Source organism: Dermacentor andersoni, chromosome 2 (genome assembly GCF_023375885.2).
Source record: "Dermacentor andersoni chromosome 2, qqDerAnde1_hic_scaffold, whole genome shotgun sequence".
Classification (NCBI taxonomy): Eukaryota; Metazoa; Arthropoda; class Arachnida; order Ixodida; family Ixodidae; genus Dermacentor; species Dermacentor andersoni.
The window spans coordinates 148,363,970-148,382,798 of NC_092815.1; the positions used below are offsets into that span (position 1 = coordinate 148,363,970).

At 46.5% G+C, this 18,829-nt stretch overlaps 1 protein-coding gene across 3 annotated transcripts in view; it reads right to left on the minus strand.

Moving 5' to 3' along the window:
- LOC126540946 (uncharacterized) overlaps positions 1 to 12,896 on the minus strand; it is a 235,580-nt gene extending 222,684 nt beyond the window's left edge. For 2 of the 3 annotated variants that reach the window (XM_055076152.1, XM_055076150.1), the window contains exon 1: positions 11,806 to 12,896. The gene's annotated coding sequence lies outside the window, so the exon portion shown is untranslated. The remainder of the gene's footprint in view (positions 1 to 11,805) is intronic. The other variant, XM_055076151.1, reaches the window with a different exon arrangement.
- Positions 12,897 to 18,829: the final 5,933 nt, after the last annotated feature.

Here is an 18,829-nt window from a genome sequence, read left to right on the forward strand (position 1 = left end):
TAAGCAATATACAAACATGGTGCGAAAATGGGAAATGAAACTCAACTTAGATAAAACAGTGTGCATGACGTTAACTAGAAAAAAATAACAAAACATTTCTCTTATGCTATAAACGGTATTACTCGTTCAGCTATAGCAGAGTACAAGTATTTAGGCGTGTATTTCACACGATCGTTATGTTGGCATCGACAGGTGGACTACACTGTTGCTAACGCTAGCAGATTTCTGGGGATCCTGCGACGGAATACTCGCAACTTTCCTGAGGCTGCAAAAGAACTGTTGTATAAATCAAATGTGCGTTCGGTATTAGAGTATGCATGCACGGTGAATGATAAGGGAAACTTTGAATGATAAGGGAAAACTAGAAAGAGTGCAGAATCTGGCTTCCTGATATGTATTAGGGCGACATGTTAGAAATCGAGAATTTAGCACAACACTGTCAAAAGAAACATTAAAATGGGAATGATTAGAACATCGCCAAAGTAAGCTTCGCCTGAAGCTATTCCACGAAATATACATTTCCAAAAGTGGTATACCACGTGAACGAGTTTCTCGCGTCGCCTTTCCTCTCTGACTCGCTCCTGTCATGTATACACACGCTCTGAACCACCCGTGGACGTGGTTTGCCTGCCAGAAGCAGCCGCAGCAGCGGCAGTGGGAAAGTTGAAGGAAGAGGCAAAGAAAGCTTCGCTTCAAAACAGCTGCCTCCGAATTCGGTCCGTGGGTTGTGTTCGCCTAAATTTAATCTAAAGAACACCAACGCCGAGGTGCGAGTGCCACTAAGAGAAACCTAAGTCGAAGATTAGGGTCAACTACCATGTGCTTCTTTTTTTGTTATTTCTTTCCTTTTTTTTTCTTGTTTCTTTCTTTTGGCAAGCATCAAAGCGACTTGTGCAGTCTGAAGAAAAGCCGATTTAAACTGAGGTATAAATACCTCAGAGAAAGATAGAAGTACGACACCCGACAGGCCAACGGAACTGTCTGCTGTTGTGGTGGTTTTGTTTCGCTTGCTTTTAAACGTCAAACAGTTGCTATCGATTCATTCAGTTTTTTTTTTTTTTTTTGGAGCGCGTACTTCTTTCACGTCCACAAGCTCTTCCGCTGTGCGTTAAGGCTTCGGGCGCAGTCTCTCCCTTTTTATTAAATGTCGCTTCCGGAAGACCCGGTAAAAACAAACTCATAAATTAACAAGCGCGTACCTTTTTTCTACATCCTTTTGGACACGTCTGCCTTCAAATATGGAAAAGGACCGGTGGAGTATATATAGCACGTTTGCAGCCGGTTTGCAATATCCGCCAGAAACAAACAAACAAATAATGACAGCCACATCACCACCTTCTCATTCCGCTTGCAAGTTGTCGAGACTTTCCTCATTTTCCGATGCTGCCGCTGCTGCTGACACAAAACAACGCCTGCGGCGGTCGCCTTGCTGACCTTTTGCTTGCGGTAAACAATTCGGTCGTTTTGCCGCGCGCGCTCCCTTAGTTCGACTATCCTTCGTCGGGCCGCCGACCGCGCTCTGCATACGGACTCGCTTTCTGGCCGCTTGTTCCCCCATCAAAGACAAGAAGCATTTATTTGCGCAGTTGAAGAGACGAATGAACGCCCGTATAGGCCTTTCAGCAAAGTGACCTGTTTGGAAAATTGGTAGATATTTATGGAAACCAAACGAGCATACAGGTCAACGAGAGCAATTAATACATTGTATAAATATATTGACGTGTCAATTAGTCTATTGCCGGGGGTCCTTATGTAAAGTCATTCTCATTTTTTTCTTTCTTTAGATTTGTGAACGCAATTTTAAAATAAACAGTCAAATTTCAGAAGGTACGCTTTCGCGAGATCTCACTGTCAACTTATCCTAAATCCTACTGCTTTTCATCAGTAAACCAAATTTCTTGTAATCGTCAAACACATCAAGAACGAACGTGTGCTGATACGTCTTAGATCTATCCACCTCGTTAGAGGTAACCGTCTGCGTCCCAGAATGTGGATCAATGTGGAGATGGCTGTACTGCGCAGAACGCAAGCCAGAACGCAAAATCCGCCGCTGCGCGTTTTTTTTTTTTTTTTTTTTTTCGGGCACGGAAACGGTCAGCAGTCCGCGCGACTAACTCGGGCACAAAGCAACACACGAAACCCGATCGTTTTAGCGGACACTCATTCAAGTGTCCGACGGTAATTGACCATTCAGCAGAGACGAATTCACCCACCATTCAGACAAAGGCTGCGACACAGCTTCGCCACCGGTGCAGACGCACTCTCGTCAGCAGAACGGAACGGCGCAAATATGAGCCGCACCACGCTACACGAGCACTGTCCGCCGCAACTTCGACCTCGGACCGGAGGGACTTCACCGACGTGAATCGGCGCTTTGGCGTCGGCTGTGGTTGGCAGCTGCCTTGACGGAGGCTTATACTACACTAATTAAAATAGCCGACGGTGTCCGGCGCCACGTGCACCGCCGCGAAGAAAACATCGACCTTGTATTGTTCCGGTGTCGTCGATTTCAATTACAAAGATCGCTGTCCAATACACCCCGACGACTGCACAATTGGTCTATGTTCGTGCAGTGGTTTGCCGAACGTCGTCCCCGTCGATGGTAGGCCCACAAGGCAACGAAGGGTGGGTTCAGATAAGGTCAGTGAAAGCTGAGATGGGGAGGGGGGGACTTTGAATCGACATACGGGCACCGAGCTCATTTTTTCAGCGCGCGTTTTTGTTTCAGCACTAAAGAAACCGTAACAAAGACAAGGTGCCCAATGCGGATTACGCAGCTGCGCGACGTTACAACTTTGAGAGCATACAAAAAATTAAATTTTCAATGCTCTCATAGTTCTTGCAGATCGGTTAAAAAAACGTCGTAATGAAAATAAAATAAATTCGATTGTCTACCCAAGTTCACCATAAAAACAAAATGACAAACGTGAATTTTGGTCAAGCTGAGGAATGGATCCCATTTGAGAATTTTTGTTTGTTGTTACCGTGAGTACCTTTCGAGATTAGCAATGCAGGCGAAACATAAAACAATCTGTATTTAGTATTTCGTAGGTATTCGTTTATTAACCTTGGTGGTGTTATTTCCACAATCTCAAGACAACAACAATTTGCTTTCACGCTGAACATAAAAAAAAGAAACATAGAACACTTATCTCTGAAGTTCATCAAATTTTCCTGAAATTATCTATTTTCCTCGCTTATCTGTTATACGCTGAAACGTGTAGCAATATTTTGTTCTTAGTGCAAAAGGAATCAATGATTAGCGATACAAAAGCAGCGGTATCCAGCGCCCGACAGCCTGAATGATGGAGCGTGGCACTTCGCATCAGTCAGGTTTAATATGACGGCTTCCGTTGTTTGCCAAGAATAAATAAGGCACCTCAATTGCTATGCAGAGGCGCTTTTCATAAGAAATACAACTGCACGACAAGCTCTAATTACGTCGTCCAATTGGCTTGGCGTTCTCCCGATGAACACGATGTCACGGGTTCGTCTCACGGCCACGGTGGCCGTCTTCCGACGGAAGGGAACGCAGAGACACCCCAGTTGTTTAATTCAGACAAACGTAAATTAGTAAAAGTGGCATAATGTAATCTAATGCCTTCTATTACGGCGTTTCTTAGCGTCGCTGCTGCTTTACGGTGAAAAAGAATTTCTATCAACTAAACAAAATCAGACGATTCTTCTTGTAAGTTCGTGTGTTCTGAAGACATCGTGTATACCGATGCATCCTGTATGCATTGTGTACAGCAACTTACATAACACTTATCACTTGAAACGGGAGTCTTCAAATGCAACAAACCTTTGTGGCATATCGTGGACAGTGTCGTGGCAGGGCAGTGCCATGTTTTGTGATGGTTGCTACTTGAAGCATCCACTCAGAAGCAACTTACAACAGCGCAAGACAGAAAGAAATGCGGTTCACTAAAGAATATAAAGAAATACGTGGAAGAATATTTAAACGTACAGATGTGACCACTATTCGGGAAAGTATGCCCCTAATGCCTAGAAGAACGGCTGACTTGAGACATGCGAAATCGTTGTTAGTCACTTCAAGACCTTATATAACGCTAAAAAAATATCGTATTGTGTATTTACTGTTGATTTCTGTGGTGACTGAAATCAGAGATTAACGTTCTATCTTCTCATTTTGGTGCGAATACTGTCACGTATTCTACGTTTGACAATTTTTCAGACATTGCCATTCAAATTCAATATAACAGCACGCAACATAGAGAAAGCATTATTTGCCTTTGTTTGGAAACTAGGGAAGTATGAACTAAAAAAATAAGCATCAAGACCCATCAAAATATTCAAAAGTGCCATCTTTTTAACTTATTCTTCAAAAGCCACGATAGCCATTTTTGCTTGGATTGTCCGCTTGTGCAGCCAATATTGTTTATCTTATTTTCGCTAAGATGGTTGTTGAAGTAGGTATAAATAGCATGAAAAATATTTTTTTAGGTTCACTCACATTGAGAACATCATGCAACTGTGTAAGCCTCACTTTCCAACTGGCCTCAGTTTAAAACAAAGGCGAATGCTTCAAAAAATAACCTTGGTTCAGATGTGAGAAAACCTATTTTCGTAATAGAAAAATTTTGTTGAAATCGAGAGATGGTTGGCAGCCCCCCCCCCCCCCCCCCCCCCCGTCTCTGACTGTCCTTATCTCAACACGCCCTGAAAACGTTTTTGTACTTTTACAGTGGAGTTAGAACCTAGCTGGGTTTCTCTTGACGTCCGCAGCTTCGCCGAGCTGGGGGAGAGAGAGCTGAGAGAGAGAGTGAAAGCAGAGTACAAAAAGAGCATAGCGAAGCGGTAAGGGGGGGTGGAGCCTAGCGGGGGAGAAGGAGCGGCGGGGCGGGAACACAGGCGGTGGGCAGTCATTGCGCTCTGATCAAAAACCCGTGCGCTCCCTTCGGTTGACCTCTTTCTCGCAGTAGAAAAAAAAAGCGTGAATGTCTAATTGAACGGCGCAGAGTGTTCCTTCGATTTATGCGCTCCTGGCGGGCAAACGAGCGCGTTGAGACAGACAGACAGACAGACACTTGGCGCGTTTTGATTTCGCCTTGCCGGGGCGCAGTCAGAACGCCGCCGAGAGCTTGCGCGGACAAGGAACGTGGGGAGAAAATTATGCATGGCTCTGCTATCGCAAACACCAAAGACCAACGCAGCAGTGAAAGCCAGTAAAGTGTGCAGTCTGGCACCACTTTAGTGGCCTTTCCCTAGCTACGCTGGTCGCTGGTGTTTGCGATATCAGAGCCACGGATAACTTTTCGAAAATGATTTGTTTTTGAAAACGTCTTGGAGTGTCTAGCACCACTCGCGTGTTAGCCAGTCGTATGTCCAGATGGCTCCATAGCAACGTAAACAAGAATACAGGAATAGTACAGCCATAATGTTGCCAATCATCCCGTCAGGCTCATACAAGTTGCAACAAAGATGCAGCCGTTCTAACGCGATCGCTTTTAGCACCCCGTGTCGCAGAAAATCCGGCGTCCCGCGCCGATCGTCATTTCGGCAAAAATAATTTCGAATCACGCAGGCCTACCATGCAGCGCAAGGAAGTTACTGACTTTAGTGAATTTCTCAAAGTTATATACGTCAGGAAAACCGTAAAGTATTACTTACACAAAACCTACAGACGTGATAGCGTCGGGTTGTAATTTGTATATATGAGAAAGTTCAACTCTGTTACGCGGAAACTCAAACCTCAAACCCTTTTTCCAGCGTTTCTACGAGTCATAGAACGGCCATGGCCTCCGAAATTTGCGCGCTCCGGCGCGCGTGATTCTCAAAGGCCATAAAGCGGAGCGCCCGGTTCCATGCAACACCTTCAGATGGTGCTCTCCTCAGCCGCATCGTACAGAAATAACATTTATTCACAGTGGAGGAAAAGAACAAAGCGACGCCAACACCAACGGCGAAAATTCGCGTGAAGTGCCCAAAGAATTGCTATAGCAATAAAAAGCAGTACTAATCACCGGCCGAAGGCAGAACCACTGTTAGAACGCGTCTGTTCTTTATTTTATTTTGTGATTCACAATGTGTGCAAAATTTGCAGCCAAAAAAAAAATTGTCACAACAATAAATCACCCTAAAACACAGCAAAAAAAGAAAGGAAAACGAAAACAGGTAGTTTCAGCCCAAGGCGAAGCGTAGAAAGCGATGGCAAGGTTTAGCCTTGCGGTGAACGCGTCTGAGAACGCTGGCTCCACGATTTTGATGGATGATGTTGGGTTGGGCTGCCACCAGAGCTTGCCATCGTCCCACCTCAATGACTCACCGGATGAGAGCGATGGAGAACCATCGGCCTTTGTCAGCGCCGATAGAAAGGTTGCACTGCCCTGGCTCCGTCAAAGCCGGAGCCAGGACAGCGTAACGGGTTAACGGTGCGCACACTCGGCTTCGTCTCTTTCGCAGCCACACACACAGCGCGTCTCATAAGGCCCTTCTAACCATTCGTAAGGGACACCGCGCATGCGCCCTCGATTCCCAGACAGCACTATGGCGGCGGCGCCAAGGCGCCATGAGCGTCTTTATAACTCGTACTGCACGCCATGTTTAGTAGCCCATTTCGACTATAGATGTCCCAATCTGGCAACACTGCGTGACGCATTCACAACGTCTTTCCTTCATCTGTCTCTCTCTCTACCTCAAGTTTTTATACCCATCTTATTCTATATAGCAACAGAGGGTAGCCATCTGGACGCTTTTCTCATTAACATCGCTCCCTTTTCTTTTTAGTTTCTCTTCTCTTTCATTCGCAGCCTTTCTAGCGCTTGTTGAGAGCAAAGAAACACTTGGACAGGAACACCAGGACAGGGAGCGCACCCACAGTCCTGTTCCTTTTTTGTCTCTGCTCAAGTGTTTATTTCCTACACAAGTGCTGGTAATGTCAACAATGTCTTCCTTAAAACCGGTCCTGCTGTTAGCTTAAAATTATTCTCTCTTTCATCCCCGTTTTCCGGCACCTCCTGTCGTCTTGCCCTAAACATACAAAACCAAACAGCAAAGGCAGCGCTGCACACTGCAGCGCGACATCTTTCGTGGTGCTGCGTGCTTACTCTAATATATTACGTCCAGTTGAGCTTAGCTTGAAACCCTGGCCACTCGATATAAACGCACGTAAAGCAATGTGTCCTTGTTGCAATATGTTTGCCTTAATATATCAACCATCGTCAATAGATATGTATCATTATTCAACGCCGCGGCGTGGGCGGCCCGCGAGATGCTACGCTAATAGTAACGTTTTAGTTAACTCACCCTTTCAATTTCCGTGCCATATAGCAAATCCCGTTCAGTAGGCATTTGCTTTTCCCTAGCAACGTTCTCGGCTACGAAATATGAAATTGAGTGGCTCGGCGTACACTGTATATTCTAGAAATGTTTCCCCTGTTCGAGATTCACGACGGTAAATCTGTATATTGAAGCTCCATTGAAAAATTTTTGTCTTATGAAACCATCAGGGAAGTTAATGTAGTGGCTAAATTCTTAGCGCTGTGACAAGGATCGGTCTGATTAAGGAACACGCACACACGCACACACATGCACGCACGCACATGCGCACACACGCACGCAAGCACACACACGCACGCACGCACGCACGCACGCACGCACGCACGCACGCACGCACGCACGCACGCACGCACGCACGCACGCACGCACGCACACACACACACACACACACACACACACACACACACACACACACACACACACACACACACACACGCACGCACACACGCACACACACACACACACACACACACACACACACACACACACACACACACACACACACACACACACACACACACACACACACACACACACACACACACACACATTGTCAGGCGTCGTGTTTCCGTGCCCGCTGGCCAGCCAGTTATTTATGCACTGACGCTCGGGGTCGCATCCAGTTACAGAAATAATTGACTTTGGTGTCCGCGCTTGCTTCTTCTAAACTGCTAGCTTTATTAGTATAATCCGTCTGGAACTCAATAATAAATACACGCGCAAGAATACAACGTCAGCTGCGGAAAATGCTTCTGGCCGCTGCGCACCCTACATGGCAAAAAAGCACCAATCACCCGAACACCTGTGCAACATTAGTTATTAAAAGTATTATACCTGAAAACTCCCATTCCTTTTATCGCACTATTTTTTCTCCATGTAGATGCATTTTGCATGTCATTTTCGTGTTGGGCAGCTCCCTATATATTCTCTTTTTGAGTTCTTCCAGTGCTTTATTTATGACACTTGATCTTCATGGTCAGGTAATGAGAGGCACTTCTATTGTACTTTACGGCTACTGATGGAGTAACAATGGTCCCCTACTTTTCCAGTTAAACAGATGGTACGTAAGCCTTTCTGCATTCAATCGCCATCGGCGTGGAAAAGAAACCGCTACCTCATGCTCTGTAGCACAACCGATTGAACGACTTAAAGAGTATTCGACTGCTGAAAATAAATCGCGGTAGCATCAATGTCACTGGTTACGAAAGAGAAAGTAAAGAAAGGAAATTGATCAATTAAAAAAAGAAATCCGACGACACTTAAGCACTTATGAGTTTTGAACGCGAAGGCATTAATGTGCAATGGAATGCCGCTGAGCCGCCCATCCTTTCGAGTGGGTAAGCCGGCGCGTTGACACCAGCGCCCTTTTAGTTGAGGCACTTGGCTAACGCCTAGTAGCCCAATTGTATCGTCTAAATTTCAGTCTGCTCAAATAATTGGTCACTTCAAGAACATGTATGACTTAACAGAGCTTCAAGCTGACTGGTGCTACCTCTTGATACGTTGCTTGTCATTGCCACTTTTAAATATTCAACACTACTTGTAATTTTTCTGTCGTGAATGGTGTGCCGGCGAGATTTGTAGGTCCTTTCTAGGCCACGAATACGAGATGTGCTGGCTAGTGCATGCACGTTTCTCGCATATACGTGACGAAATAAACACCATCTAATAAGGGAAACTGTGCCCCCTAGCCCAGTGGGTAAGATACTCGGTTTCTGAGCGCAGGGTCATCGGTTCGAAACTCGCTATTCCTTACCAATTTAGTGATTTTTTGCATTAATTTCTTCATAGCGATTACCGAGTCCAAGTTAGGATACAGCTTTTGCGTGATCAAGCAACGCGCGGGTAACGCAAACTTCCCAGGCGAGGGTCACGTGGCCTCGCCCCCGACGTTGCCCTGTCCCCTCACGCAATACCGCTGCCACAGGTGCTCCCTCTCGCCTGCTCTGTTCTGTCGAGGCCCGAGCCCGCAAGCCCGAGCCAGCGCCACGGGGGCGCCGCAGCACCAATGGGAATTTGGGTGCCGCTTCGCTGCTGCTACAGACGCTGCCCGCTTTCTCGCTCAATGGGACATTTGGCGCGTTCGCAGAAAAGAAACATGGGAATACTTTCTGCGCTGCAACTAGCTTTTATTTTTATATCTGTGCTGCCCTACGTAACCAACATTGTGTTGCACCTAGCTGTAAGCTAAATGTGGTCTGAAATTCCGCTTGATTGCAGACGCGCAATCAAAAAATTTTTCACGCCGCTTGTGCAGGTGAGTTTTTAAATATGTTCCCACTAAAACGAAGCGAGTTTCTCGTAAAGTGATGCCTGATGGGGGGGTCACGGATGGAATTAGCTTTCTACTTCCGCAGCCTCCTGAAAAAGGTTGCAGTAGCTTTGGTCTTCCCCACATGTTACTTAGCATTGATTAATTGACATACTTTCGTCAGACTCTGTGGACCGAAACTTGCGCGTACATGGCTTCTTCTCTTTTTCTTGCGGGGGGTTGAGGCAAGGGAGGGAAGAATTGACCCAGCCTCGTGATATGCAGACGTGGCATGCATTGAGATTCTGACCATTCAGTCATTATAAATAACTGTATTAAGCAGCACTAATTCTTCTAATAGTGAAAAAACAAATGATGCCGGAGGCTCCTCCATTGGGTAGCTAAGAAGAAACATTTCGTTTCATATGCACAGAAAGGTTCGCTCACATTTAGAAAGCTTACTCGATGTTGGTTTCGAAAGTCGGTATGTAAAGGTCATCGCGTGACAGTCTGCCGATCCAATTACTGCGTCCTCTAAGCGCCCATTTGGCTCCACGCACACAGAAATATTTTTTGCTGTTCCTCATTTGCTGTTTTACAGCGGAGCAGCGATGACGTTACTGCAAGGAACAACAAGACAAAAAAAAGAAGGGATAACCTCGGTCACGCCATATACTCTGGAACACCGTGGATGAAAGAAAGCAAGAACCAGGAGGGAGCGGGACTAGCAGGCATCCAGCCTTCGCAAGGCAACCTCCTCCGACGTCCTTCTCTCCCTCCGCTCCCAAGGGGAATCACGGGAACGGCGCCCATGGCGCGCTGCATCCTGGGAACAGCTCACCGGTTCGTGACTCTGTTCGAGCTAGGTAGGTTCGAGCGCCGGTGGTAGCAGCAGTTGCCGCTGCATCTCAAGCGTTTCTGCCCAGAGTTATTTTATATCTTTAACTACAGGCCTAGACATCCGGAAGAATTGTTGCTGTTACAGCAGCAGCATTGCAGGTATGCAAACCGCCCACTCAATTTGCTGCGCGCTACAACTTGAAAGCAAGCGTGCAAGCGACCTAGCAGACGACCAACGCAGCGCAGCCGCACTGGCTTATAGAAAACCCCTCGTGCCTTCACGTGTTTAGCTGCTTTTTTCTCGATTCCTGTTTCTTCTTTCCTGTTCTCCTTTTTTTAAACTGGAGCTGTAACATTGTGCCTTGACGCTGAAGCTGGTGCTAGTGGGCAGCACATTGATGCGGTCCGCCTGGTAGTCCGAGGGGGCGCCCCTGCCCAACATCGCCATACACGTTAGTTGGACACTACATTTTACCTTCACCCGAACATAAAACTTTGCCGCAGGTATTTCCGAGCGCTGGGATTTTCCTTTTCAGATATTCTGCGAAAACAAAATCAAACTCTTTCAAACTCTAAATTCACCAGCTAAGCATCCTGTGGCAAGGAACTGAACGAGAAATAAGGGAGCGCGCTATTTTTAAACGTCTGCAAGTATGAGAAAATTCCGTACCTAGCGACTGTGTAGAGAGCGAACAGTACCGTACAGATTTAAGGAGCTGGGTTATACTGAAGGCAACGTATACACCTCCTTATGCCCCCCTCCCCGCATTAATCAAGGAATTCCACTACAAAGCTCGCCCTTGCAAATTTTTGGCTAAAAGTTCAAACACACAAAGAGCGCTAAAATTCTCCGAAGTATTAGAAATGGAGATAAAACTATCAGGCTGAAGTAGATACAGAACCACTATTCTCTAAACACGCAAATTCCTTGCTAAGGAAGGCAAAAATTTGGCTATCTATAGCGATGCATGCCCTAAAATGGCAACACTGCGTCCTGCAACGCAAACTACAATGACACTACAGCACGGATTATCAGCTGCTTCTGTCAAATGAACTGTGGCCTCAAGACCTCTCAGGTTGTTTGGCTGCAATCACTTTTGCCGAAAAGAAATGCTCGTTGCCAGCATAATCAAGCCTGGGCACCATGTTTTAAAGTGGACCATTTATGCCTGTCGCCTTGATGGCAGGCGCGCAATCTAATACAACCTGATGACCATAGTTAAATGTTATATGGAAATAAAGTTATTTCAGAATATAAATAAGATCGTGTCTGTCAGGCTCTCCTCACTGTGCCAATCATTACCTTTCTCTATGATTTCGTCCGCAAAGCTTTGCTAATAAAAACGAGGGAATCGCGGTCTTTGCTATGCGAAATGGGTTGTAAAATTTTGTCAAGTTGAGATGAGGACGCTTACCTTTAATGCGACCACTACGCTCTCTCGTTGTGGTATTCCAAAACTCGTGCACTTGTATTCCCTGCTTCCAGAGCGCGTATCAAACTGTCCCAACTCCAGCGATGAGAAGACGCGCAGTTTATGTATACTTGCGTTATGAATTGCACACAGAACGGTCATCAAAATCGCAGTCCTCCACCGCATACATGAAGAAGGCGTCCTTGGCGGTGCTTGTTCGGAGACACGAGCTTCCAATGTGCTCTTTTTGTTTTTGCCGAACCCAGTTGCTGTTCACGAAGGAAAATCGGAAATGCAAGTTGCGCTAATCTTCTCAAAACGCCTTCTAACGCAAAGTGTTAGGATGAGGCTTGTGAGAATCTTTCCCGCACCGTGCCGTGCTTATGCAGTTCAAAGACCAGTATTTAGGCAAACGCGTAAGACGAAAACCATTCGCGAACATCGCGATACACTAATGCGGGAATGCATGACAAAGCGCCTGTCATGAGATCAAAGTGCTTCCGGCTCGCACAGTAATCGCAGACCAACTGGCACTGAGTCGCAATAAACCTCACTTGCAAGCCGGCACAGCGCGACGGTTGCTGTCCCACGGCGCAGGTCGGTCACCACGTGGAGCCGCAGCAGAGAGCGGGAGGTCACCGGCTCTCCCTCGACGCGGCGTTCAACCACGGCGGTCGACCGCCCGGGCTCCACTCGGCCGGTGCCCGGTCCCCCGACACCATCGACTGCCGCTCCCTCTCTTCCCGCGCCTTTCCTTTCGCCTCGACAGCGCATGCGCGATCCTTTGACGTCATAGCGCGGGGATGAGTGCTGGGGGAGAAATGATATTTTGCTTGCCTGCTCTTTCCTTTTGTTCGCTTCTGCCACTCGCCGTCGTGACATGCGTCGGCGAAGTCTGCTTCTTGTCTTCCGGATTTATTTCTGCCTGCGTATCCTGTAGCAAAGTATTATCGCTCACAAACAGCTGGGAGACTCTTCTAGGAACACTGCAACGTTGCGCAAAGGGTCGCTACTGCATTAAAACATGTGACAGCGAAGGCGCTGTTCCGCTCCATCGATTAAACACGCAAGGAAAAAGAATTATCATTACGCTTTTTTTATCCTATGTCAATAAAAAAAGTTACATTTTGGCTGTTTGCGTTTCATCTTGCAACGTAAACAGCGGAGCTCTTTCGTCTTCTTTTGGTTTTTGTTGGCACAAAGGGGACAACGGCGCTGGAAGCGGAGTGGTTCGGCGAATCAGCCACTCAGCTTTTACTGCAAACATTGATGCCTCCGGAACGCTCCAGTGGTTCCTTCAAACGAAGCCATACGAGCGTTATAACGCTAGCGACGCGAATCTTAACCCGACGCAATCTATAACGCTAGCACGCCAAAAAGATATATCTACTTATGGCCAGGAAATTAGAGTTTAGAGATATCATTTTATGTTTACAATAGATCTCTTTACATGCGTATATGGCGGAGCGGATGTCACAAGCCTTTCGAGTAACCTTCGATAACAAGCATTGTCGGCACTATTCTTAGGCACACACGCGCACAGGCCCTCGATGCGTTTATTTCTATGAAATTTACACAATGGTGCTCGGGCATAGGGTTGCCGGGCTCAAGTTTGGCTGTCGTACAAATCTAAGGGCCGGATTTCCTATACCTTCCGCAAGGAGTCTTCCATGCTACCTTAACGTTAGGCGCCCTCGGAAGGCCACCGCGGATTCTAAAAGCTTCCTTTCGCCTTCCCTGCGAAAGGAGCGCCTATCCAAAGGAAGTGTAACGTTAGAGGCTTCAGGTTTAGAGATTACTTACAAAAAATGCAGAATATTTGTAATGAATTGCCAAGGTAAAGTGCCGAGACTGTTAAAATTGCATTTCTACTTCTATACCGGGGCATAAATTCCATTTTTTTGTTAATAACGTCAAAATAGTCCAAAAATGATGCATATGGCAGGAAAGAAAACTCAGTCTAGCAACTATGGCAGCATCTGTGTTCGGTTGGTCAGGCGTCGCTTTCCTTTCTTTTTGCGTGCGTTTTGTATCGCGCGCGCGCACGTGTGTGTGTGTGTGTGTGTGTGTGTGTGTGTGTGTGTGTGTGTGTGTGTGCGTGTGCGTGTGCGTGTGTGTGTGTGTGTGTGTGTGTGTGTGTGTGTGTGTGTGTGTGTGTGTGTGTGTGTGTGTGTGTGTGTGTGTGTGTGTGTGTGTGTGCGCGCGCGCGCGCGCGCGCCGAGAATACCCCTTTCCTGTTGCGGAAGAATTCTGCGTCGTCTCCACCGGGCGTTTGGCAGCCGAACGTACTTGGGATACAGACGTAAGCATATCAGCTGTGTCACCTCCCAAATACATGGGCACACAGAGGGTTCAGATGCACAAACAGGTCGCCTACAACAGTTTACATGGCACCCGTTCCGTAATAACGCAGTGCAATGAGGACCTTCAAGAGAGCAGGCAGCGGCTCTCCTTTGTTGTCAGTGTTACAATGCAGTTGCAGCTCTGCCAGTATGGCTATAACAGCTCGCTTGGAAAAACGTTACCGGGCTAGAAAGTCCACTTCGTCGTCGAATTCCAGTGGATTTTTCCTGTCAATCAGACGCCGGGCTGGAGTAAAAGGCGGAGGCTTGTACACAGTCCTGTAAAGAAGTTCATTTGCTCGTCGAAGAAACTGTGCATAGCTTTCGAAGCTATCGTCTTCGAATAAATATCGCAAGGCGGTCATTCTCGCCGCTCGGTTTTCACAAAATCATAGTAAAAATACATGGCACAAAACGCGGTCCGTGGAAACAAACTGGACGTCAATACACGGCGGCTGGGTACTGCGGCCTTGGCTGCGCACGGCATCTATTCTAGCCGAGCGTACCGCGTACAAAGTCGGGCGGAGAAGCATGCGTTCAGTTAGAGGACCATGGTTAGGAAGCATGAAGGTAGCATTCCGGCTCCCTAAGCGCGGGGAAGCACCAAGGAGGCCCTAACTTAGTGCCCCTTACTAAGATACGTTCCAGAATTGACGCCAGGTCGCCTTACAGGGTGTGAAGCATCCTTAGTAAGGAAAGGAGTGTTTCAGAATCTGGGCCTAACTGCTCGATGGTTGATGTGAACAAAAGTCGTGTTCGGTTTGGACAGGCTGCCCATACGGGAGATACAGTTAAGTAGGCTCGAATCGCTTGCAACGTGTGCACGAATAGGGCGGATGCTTGTTCGCCGTTCGTCACCTACAGCGAAGGACCCTGCATGGTGCTGTCGCGCTCCGTTTTCTTTTTACTTTCGCATCAATGTATGGCAACGCGGAGAGCTTGGTTTCCAAAACGTAAATCCGTGTCAATATTTTCGGGTTCGGCTCTCTCTGGCCAACATTCAATTTGACGAGCTTGCGCAGGATTCACTGACAAAAGCATTTAGTAAAACAGCGTTTCACGTAACCGCAGCACTGTGACGTGGCTACTGGCTGCACCATCGCCGTCATCAGCGTCGGCGGCGCCGAGTAGGCGCATAACCGGTTAACATTACAGACAGCACCAGCGGTTACTACACGTGAACGCAGTAATTATGAAAGCGTGTTCTCGCCAAGAGTTACAACTTTTGCGCGGGCGAAACACTAGTTGTTGCCCTTCTCCTCGTTGTAGTGACTGCGTCGCGTGCTTCAGCAAGCGTACACCCTAAACCTGAGCAGTAAGCAGTGCTAAAGATATGTTACACTAAGATGTCAAGCGTGACATTTAGATAAACTTAAAAATAGCAGTTGGAGTCACCTTGAAGAGAGCACACGCGTGACATCAATTGGCGTAAAAAAGAGCTACCGCTGCGGCCTTTGAAGAGTGTCCTTATGTGCAAAATATCCGAAAGGTGGCACAGGCTTGTAAGCGTACGTTTAATTTCATCCACTCAGCCTAGCGGGATTAGAGTAAGGAGAGGAGTTATAAAGTTACGTACACTAGATGCGAAAGCTGCAGCTCATCATCGTGTTGTTTGACATCATAGTCCGTCGAAGCAAGAAGAAGCTCCTGGGAGCAAAATATTACTTACCATAATCATCTCTTTCGTTATAGCAATGGTCGCTGCCGCTAAACTGGGAGCCATTCGAGTCGCTTTGACTTTCCTCTCGCATAATACAGTGTTGACTCCTCAAGGCGAAGCCTTCTAGATCCACCAGTGTCCTACAAAAAAAAAAAAGCAACCAATTTGGTATTCTCAGTGTCTACTTTGGCAACCTTAAATTATCTTTACAATAAACTCAAGAATAAATTAACAATAATAAATAATTAACTAATAAAGTACTACATTAGACGCAGGATCTTCAATGTAGACGCTGTAAAGGGTAATGAGAAATACCTTAAGGAACAATGCAGAAGCAAAAGGGAAGTATATAAATTATTTCTTTTTGGCAAGGTAATTTCTTCTCCAGGCTGCAAAGAGAGCTCCAAAGTTAAAAAAAAAATAAGTACCGCGTGATTATGCATTTCCCGAAGCGACGTTATTGTACTGAGACATGCTACCAACGAAGGGGCAATACTGGAGGCTTACTGAACCCTTGAATAGGACCCCCCCCCCCCCTAAAAAAAGGAAGAAACTACAGGCGATGGCCCCCAAGCATCGCCATTCACCACTGCCGAAACGTCCTCGCCCTTTGCAGTGTCTATGAGCAACAAAAAACGCTGACAGAGCTTCAAGAATTGCCATGCGCTCCGGACAGGCCGCCATTGGAATCTGAACCTGGCAACGTTTAACGTTAGAACGCTATCTAGTGAGGCGAGTCTAGCAGTGTTATTGGAGGAACTAGAGGGTAGTAAATGGGATATAATAGGGCTCAGTGAGGTTAGGAGGACAAAAGAAGCATATACAGTGCTAAAAAGCGGGCATGTACTGTGCTACCGGGGCTTAGCGGAGAGACGAGAACTAGGAGTCGGATTCCTGATTAATAAGGAAATAGCTGGTAACATACAGGAATTCTATAGCATTAACGAGAGGGTGGCATGTCTTGTTGTGAAACTTAATAAGAGGTACAAAATGAAGGTTGTTCAAGTCTACGCTCCTACATCTAGTCATGATGACCAGGAAGTCGAAAGCTTTTATGAAGACGTAGAATCGGCGATGGGTAAAGTCAAAACAAAATACACTATACTGATGGGCGACTTCAATGCCAGGGTAGGCAAGAAGCAGGCTGGAGACAAGTCAGTGGGGGAATATGGCATAGGCTCTAGGAATAGCAGAGGAGAATTATTAGTAGAGTTTGCAGAACAGAATAATATGCGTATAATGAATACCTTTTTCCGCAAGCGGGTTAGCCGAAAGTGGACGTGGAGGAGCCCGAATGGTGAGACTAGAAATGAAATCGACTTCATACTCTGCGCGAACCCTGGCATCATTCAAGATGTAGACGTGCTCGGCAAGGTACGCTGCAGTGACCACAGGATGGTAAGAACTCGAATTAGCCTAGACTTGAGGAGGGAACGAAAGAAACTGGTACACAAGAAGCCAATCAATGAGTTAGCGGTAAGAGGGAAACTAGAGGAATTCCGGATCAAACTACAGAACAGGTATTCGGCTTTAACTCAGGAAGAGGACCTTAGTGTTGAAGCAATGAACGACAATCTCATGGGCATCATTAAGGAGTGCGCAATAGAAGTCGGTGGTAACGCCGTTAGACAGGAAACCAGTAAGCTATCGCAGGAGACGAAAGATCTGATCAAGAAACGCCAATGTATGAAAGCCTCTAATCCTACAGCTAGAATAGAACTGGCAGAACTTTCTAAGTTAATCAACAAGCGTAAGACAGCGGACATCAGGAACTATAATATGGATAGAATTGAACAGGCTCTCAGGAACGGAGGAAGCCTAAAAACAGTGAAGAAGAAACTAGGAATAGGCAAGAATCAGATGTGTGCGTTAAGAGACAAAGCCGGCAATATCGTTACTAATATGGACGAGATAGTTCAAGTGGCTGAGGAGTTCTATAGAGATTTATACAGTACCAGTGGCACCCACGACGATAGTGGAAGAGAGAATAGCCTAGAGGAATTCGAAATCCCACAGGTAACGCCAGAAGAAGTAAAGAAAGCCTTAGGAGCTATGCAAAAGGGGAAGGCAGCTGGGGAGGATCAGGTAACAGCAGATTTGTTGAAGGATGGTGGTCAGATTGTTCTAGAGAAACTGGCCACCCTGTATACGCAATGCCTCATAACCTCGAGCATACCGGAATCTTGGAAGAACGCTAACATAATCCTAATCCATAAGAAAGGGGACGCCAAAGACTTGAAAAATTATAGACCGATCAGCTTACTGTCCGTTGCCTACAAAGTATTTACTAAGGTAATCGCAAATAGAATCAGGAACACCTTAGACTTCTGTCAGCCAAAGGACCAGGCAGGATTCCGTAAAGGCTACTCAACAATAGACCATATTCACACTATCAATTAAGTGATAGAGAAATGTGCAGAATATAACCAACCCTTATATATAGCTTTCATTGATTACGAGAAAGCGTTTGATTCAGTCGAAACCTCAGCAGTCATGGAGGCATTACGGAATCAGGGTGTAGATGAGCCATATGTAAAAATACTGGAAGATATCTATAGCGGCTCCACAGCCACCGTAGTCCTCCACAAAGAAAGCAACAAAATCCCTATAAAGAAAGGCGTCAGACAGGGAGATACGATATCTCCAATGCTATTCACAGCATGTTTACAGGAGGTATTCAGAGGCCTGGAGTGGGAAGAATTGGGGATAAAAGTCGATGGAGAATACCTTAGCAACTTGCGATTCGCTGATGATATTGCCTTGCTTAGTAACTCAGGAGACCAATTGCAATGCATGCTCACTGACCTGGAGAGGCAAAGCAGAAGGGTGGGTCTGAAAATTAATCTGCAGAAAACTAAAGTACTGTTTAACAGTCTCGGAAGAGAACAGCAGTTTACGATAGGTAGCGAAACACTGGAAGTGGTAAGGGAATACATCTACTTAGGGCAGGTAGTGACCACGGATCCGGATCATGAGACTGAAATAACCAGAAGAATAAGAATGGGTTGGGGTGCGTTTGGCAGGC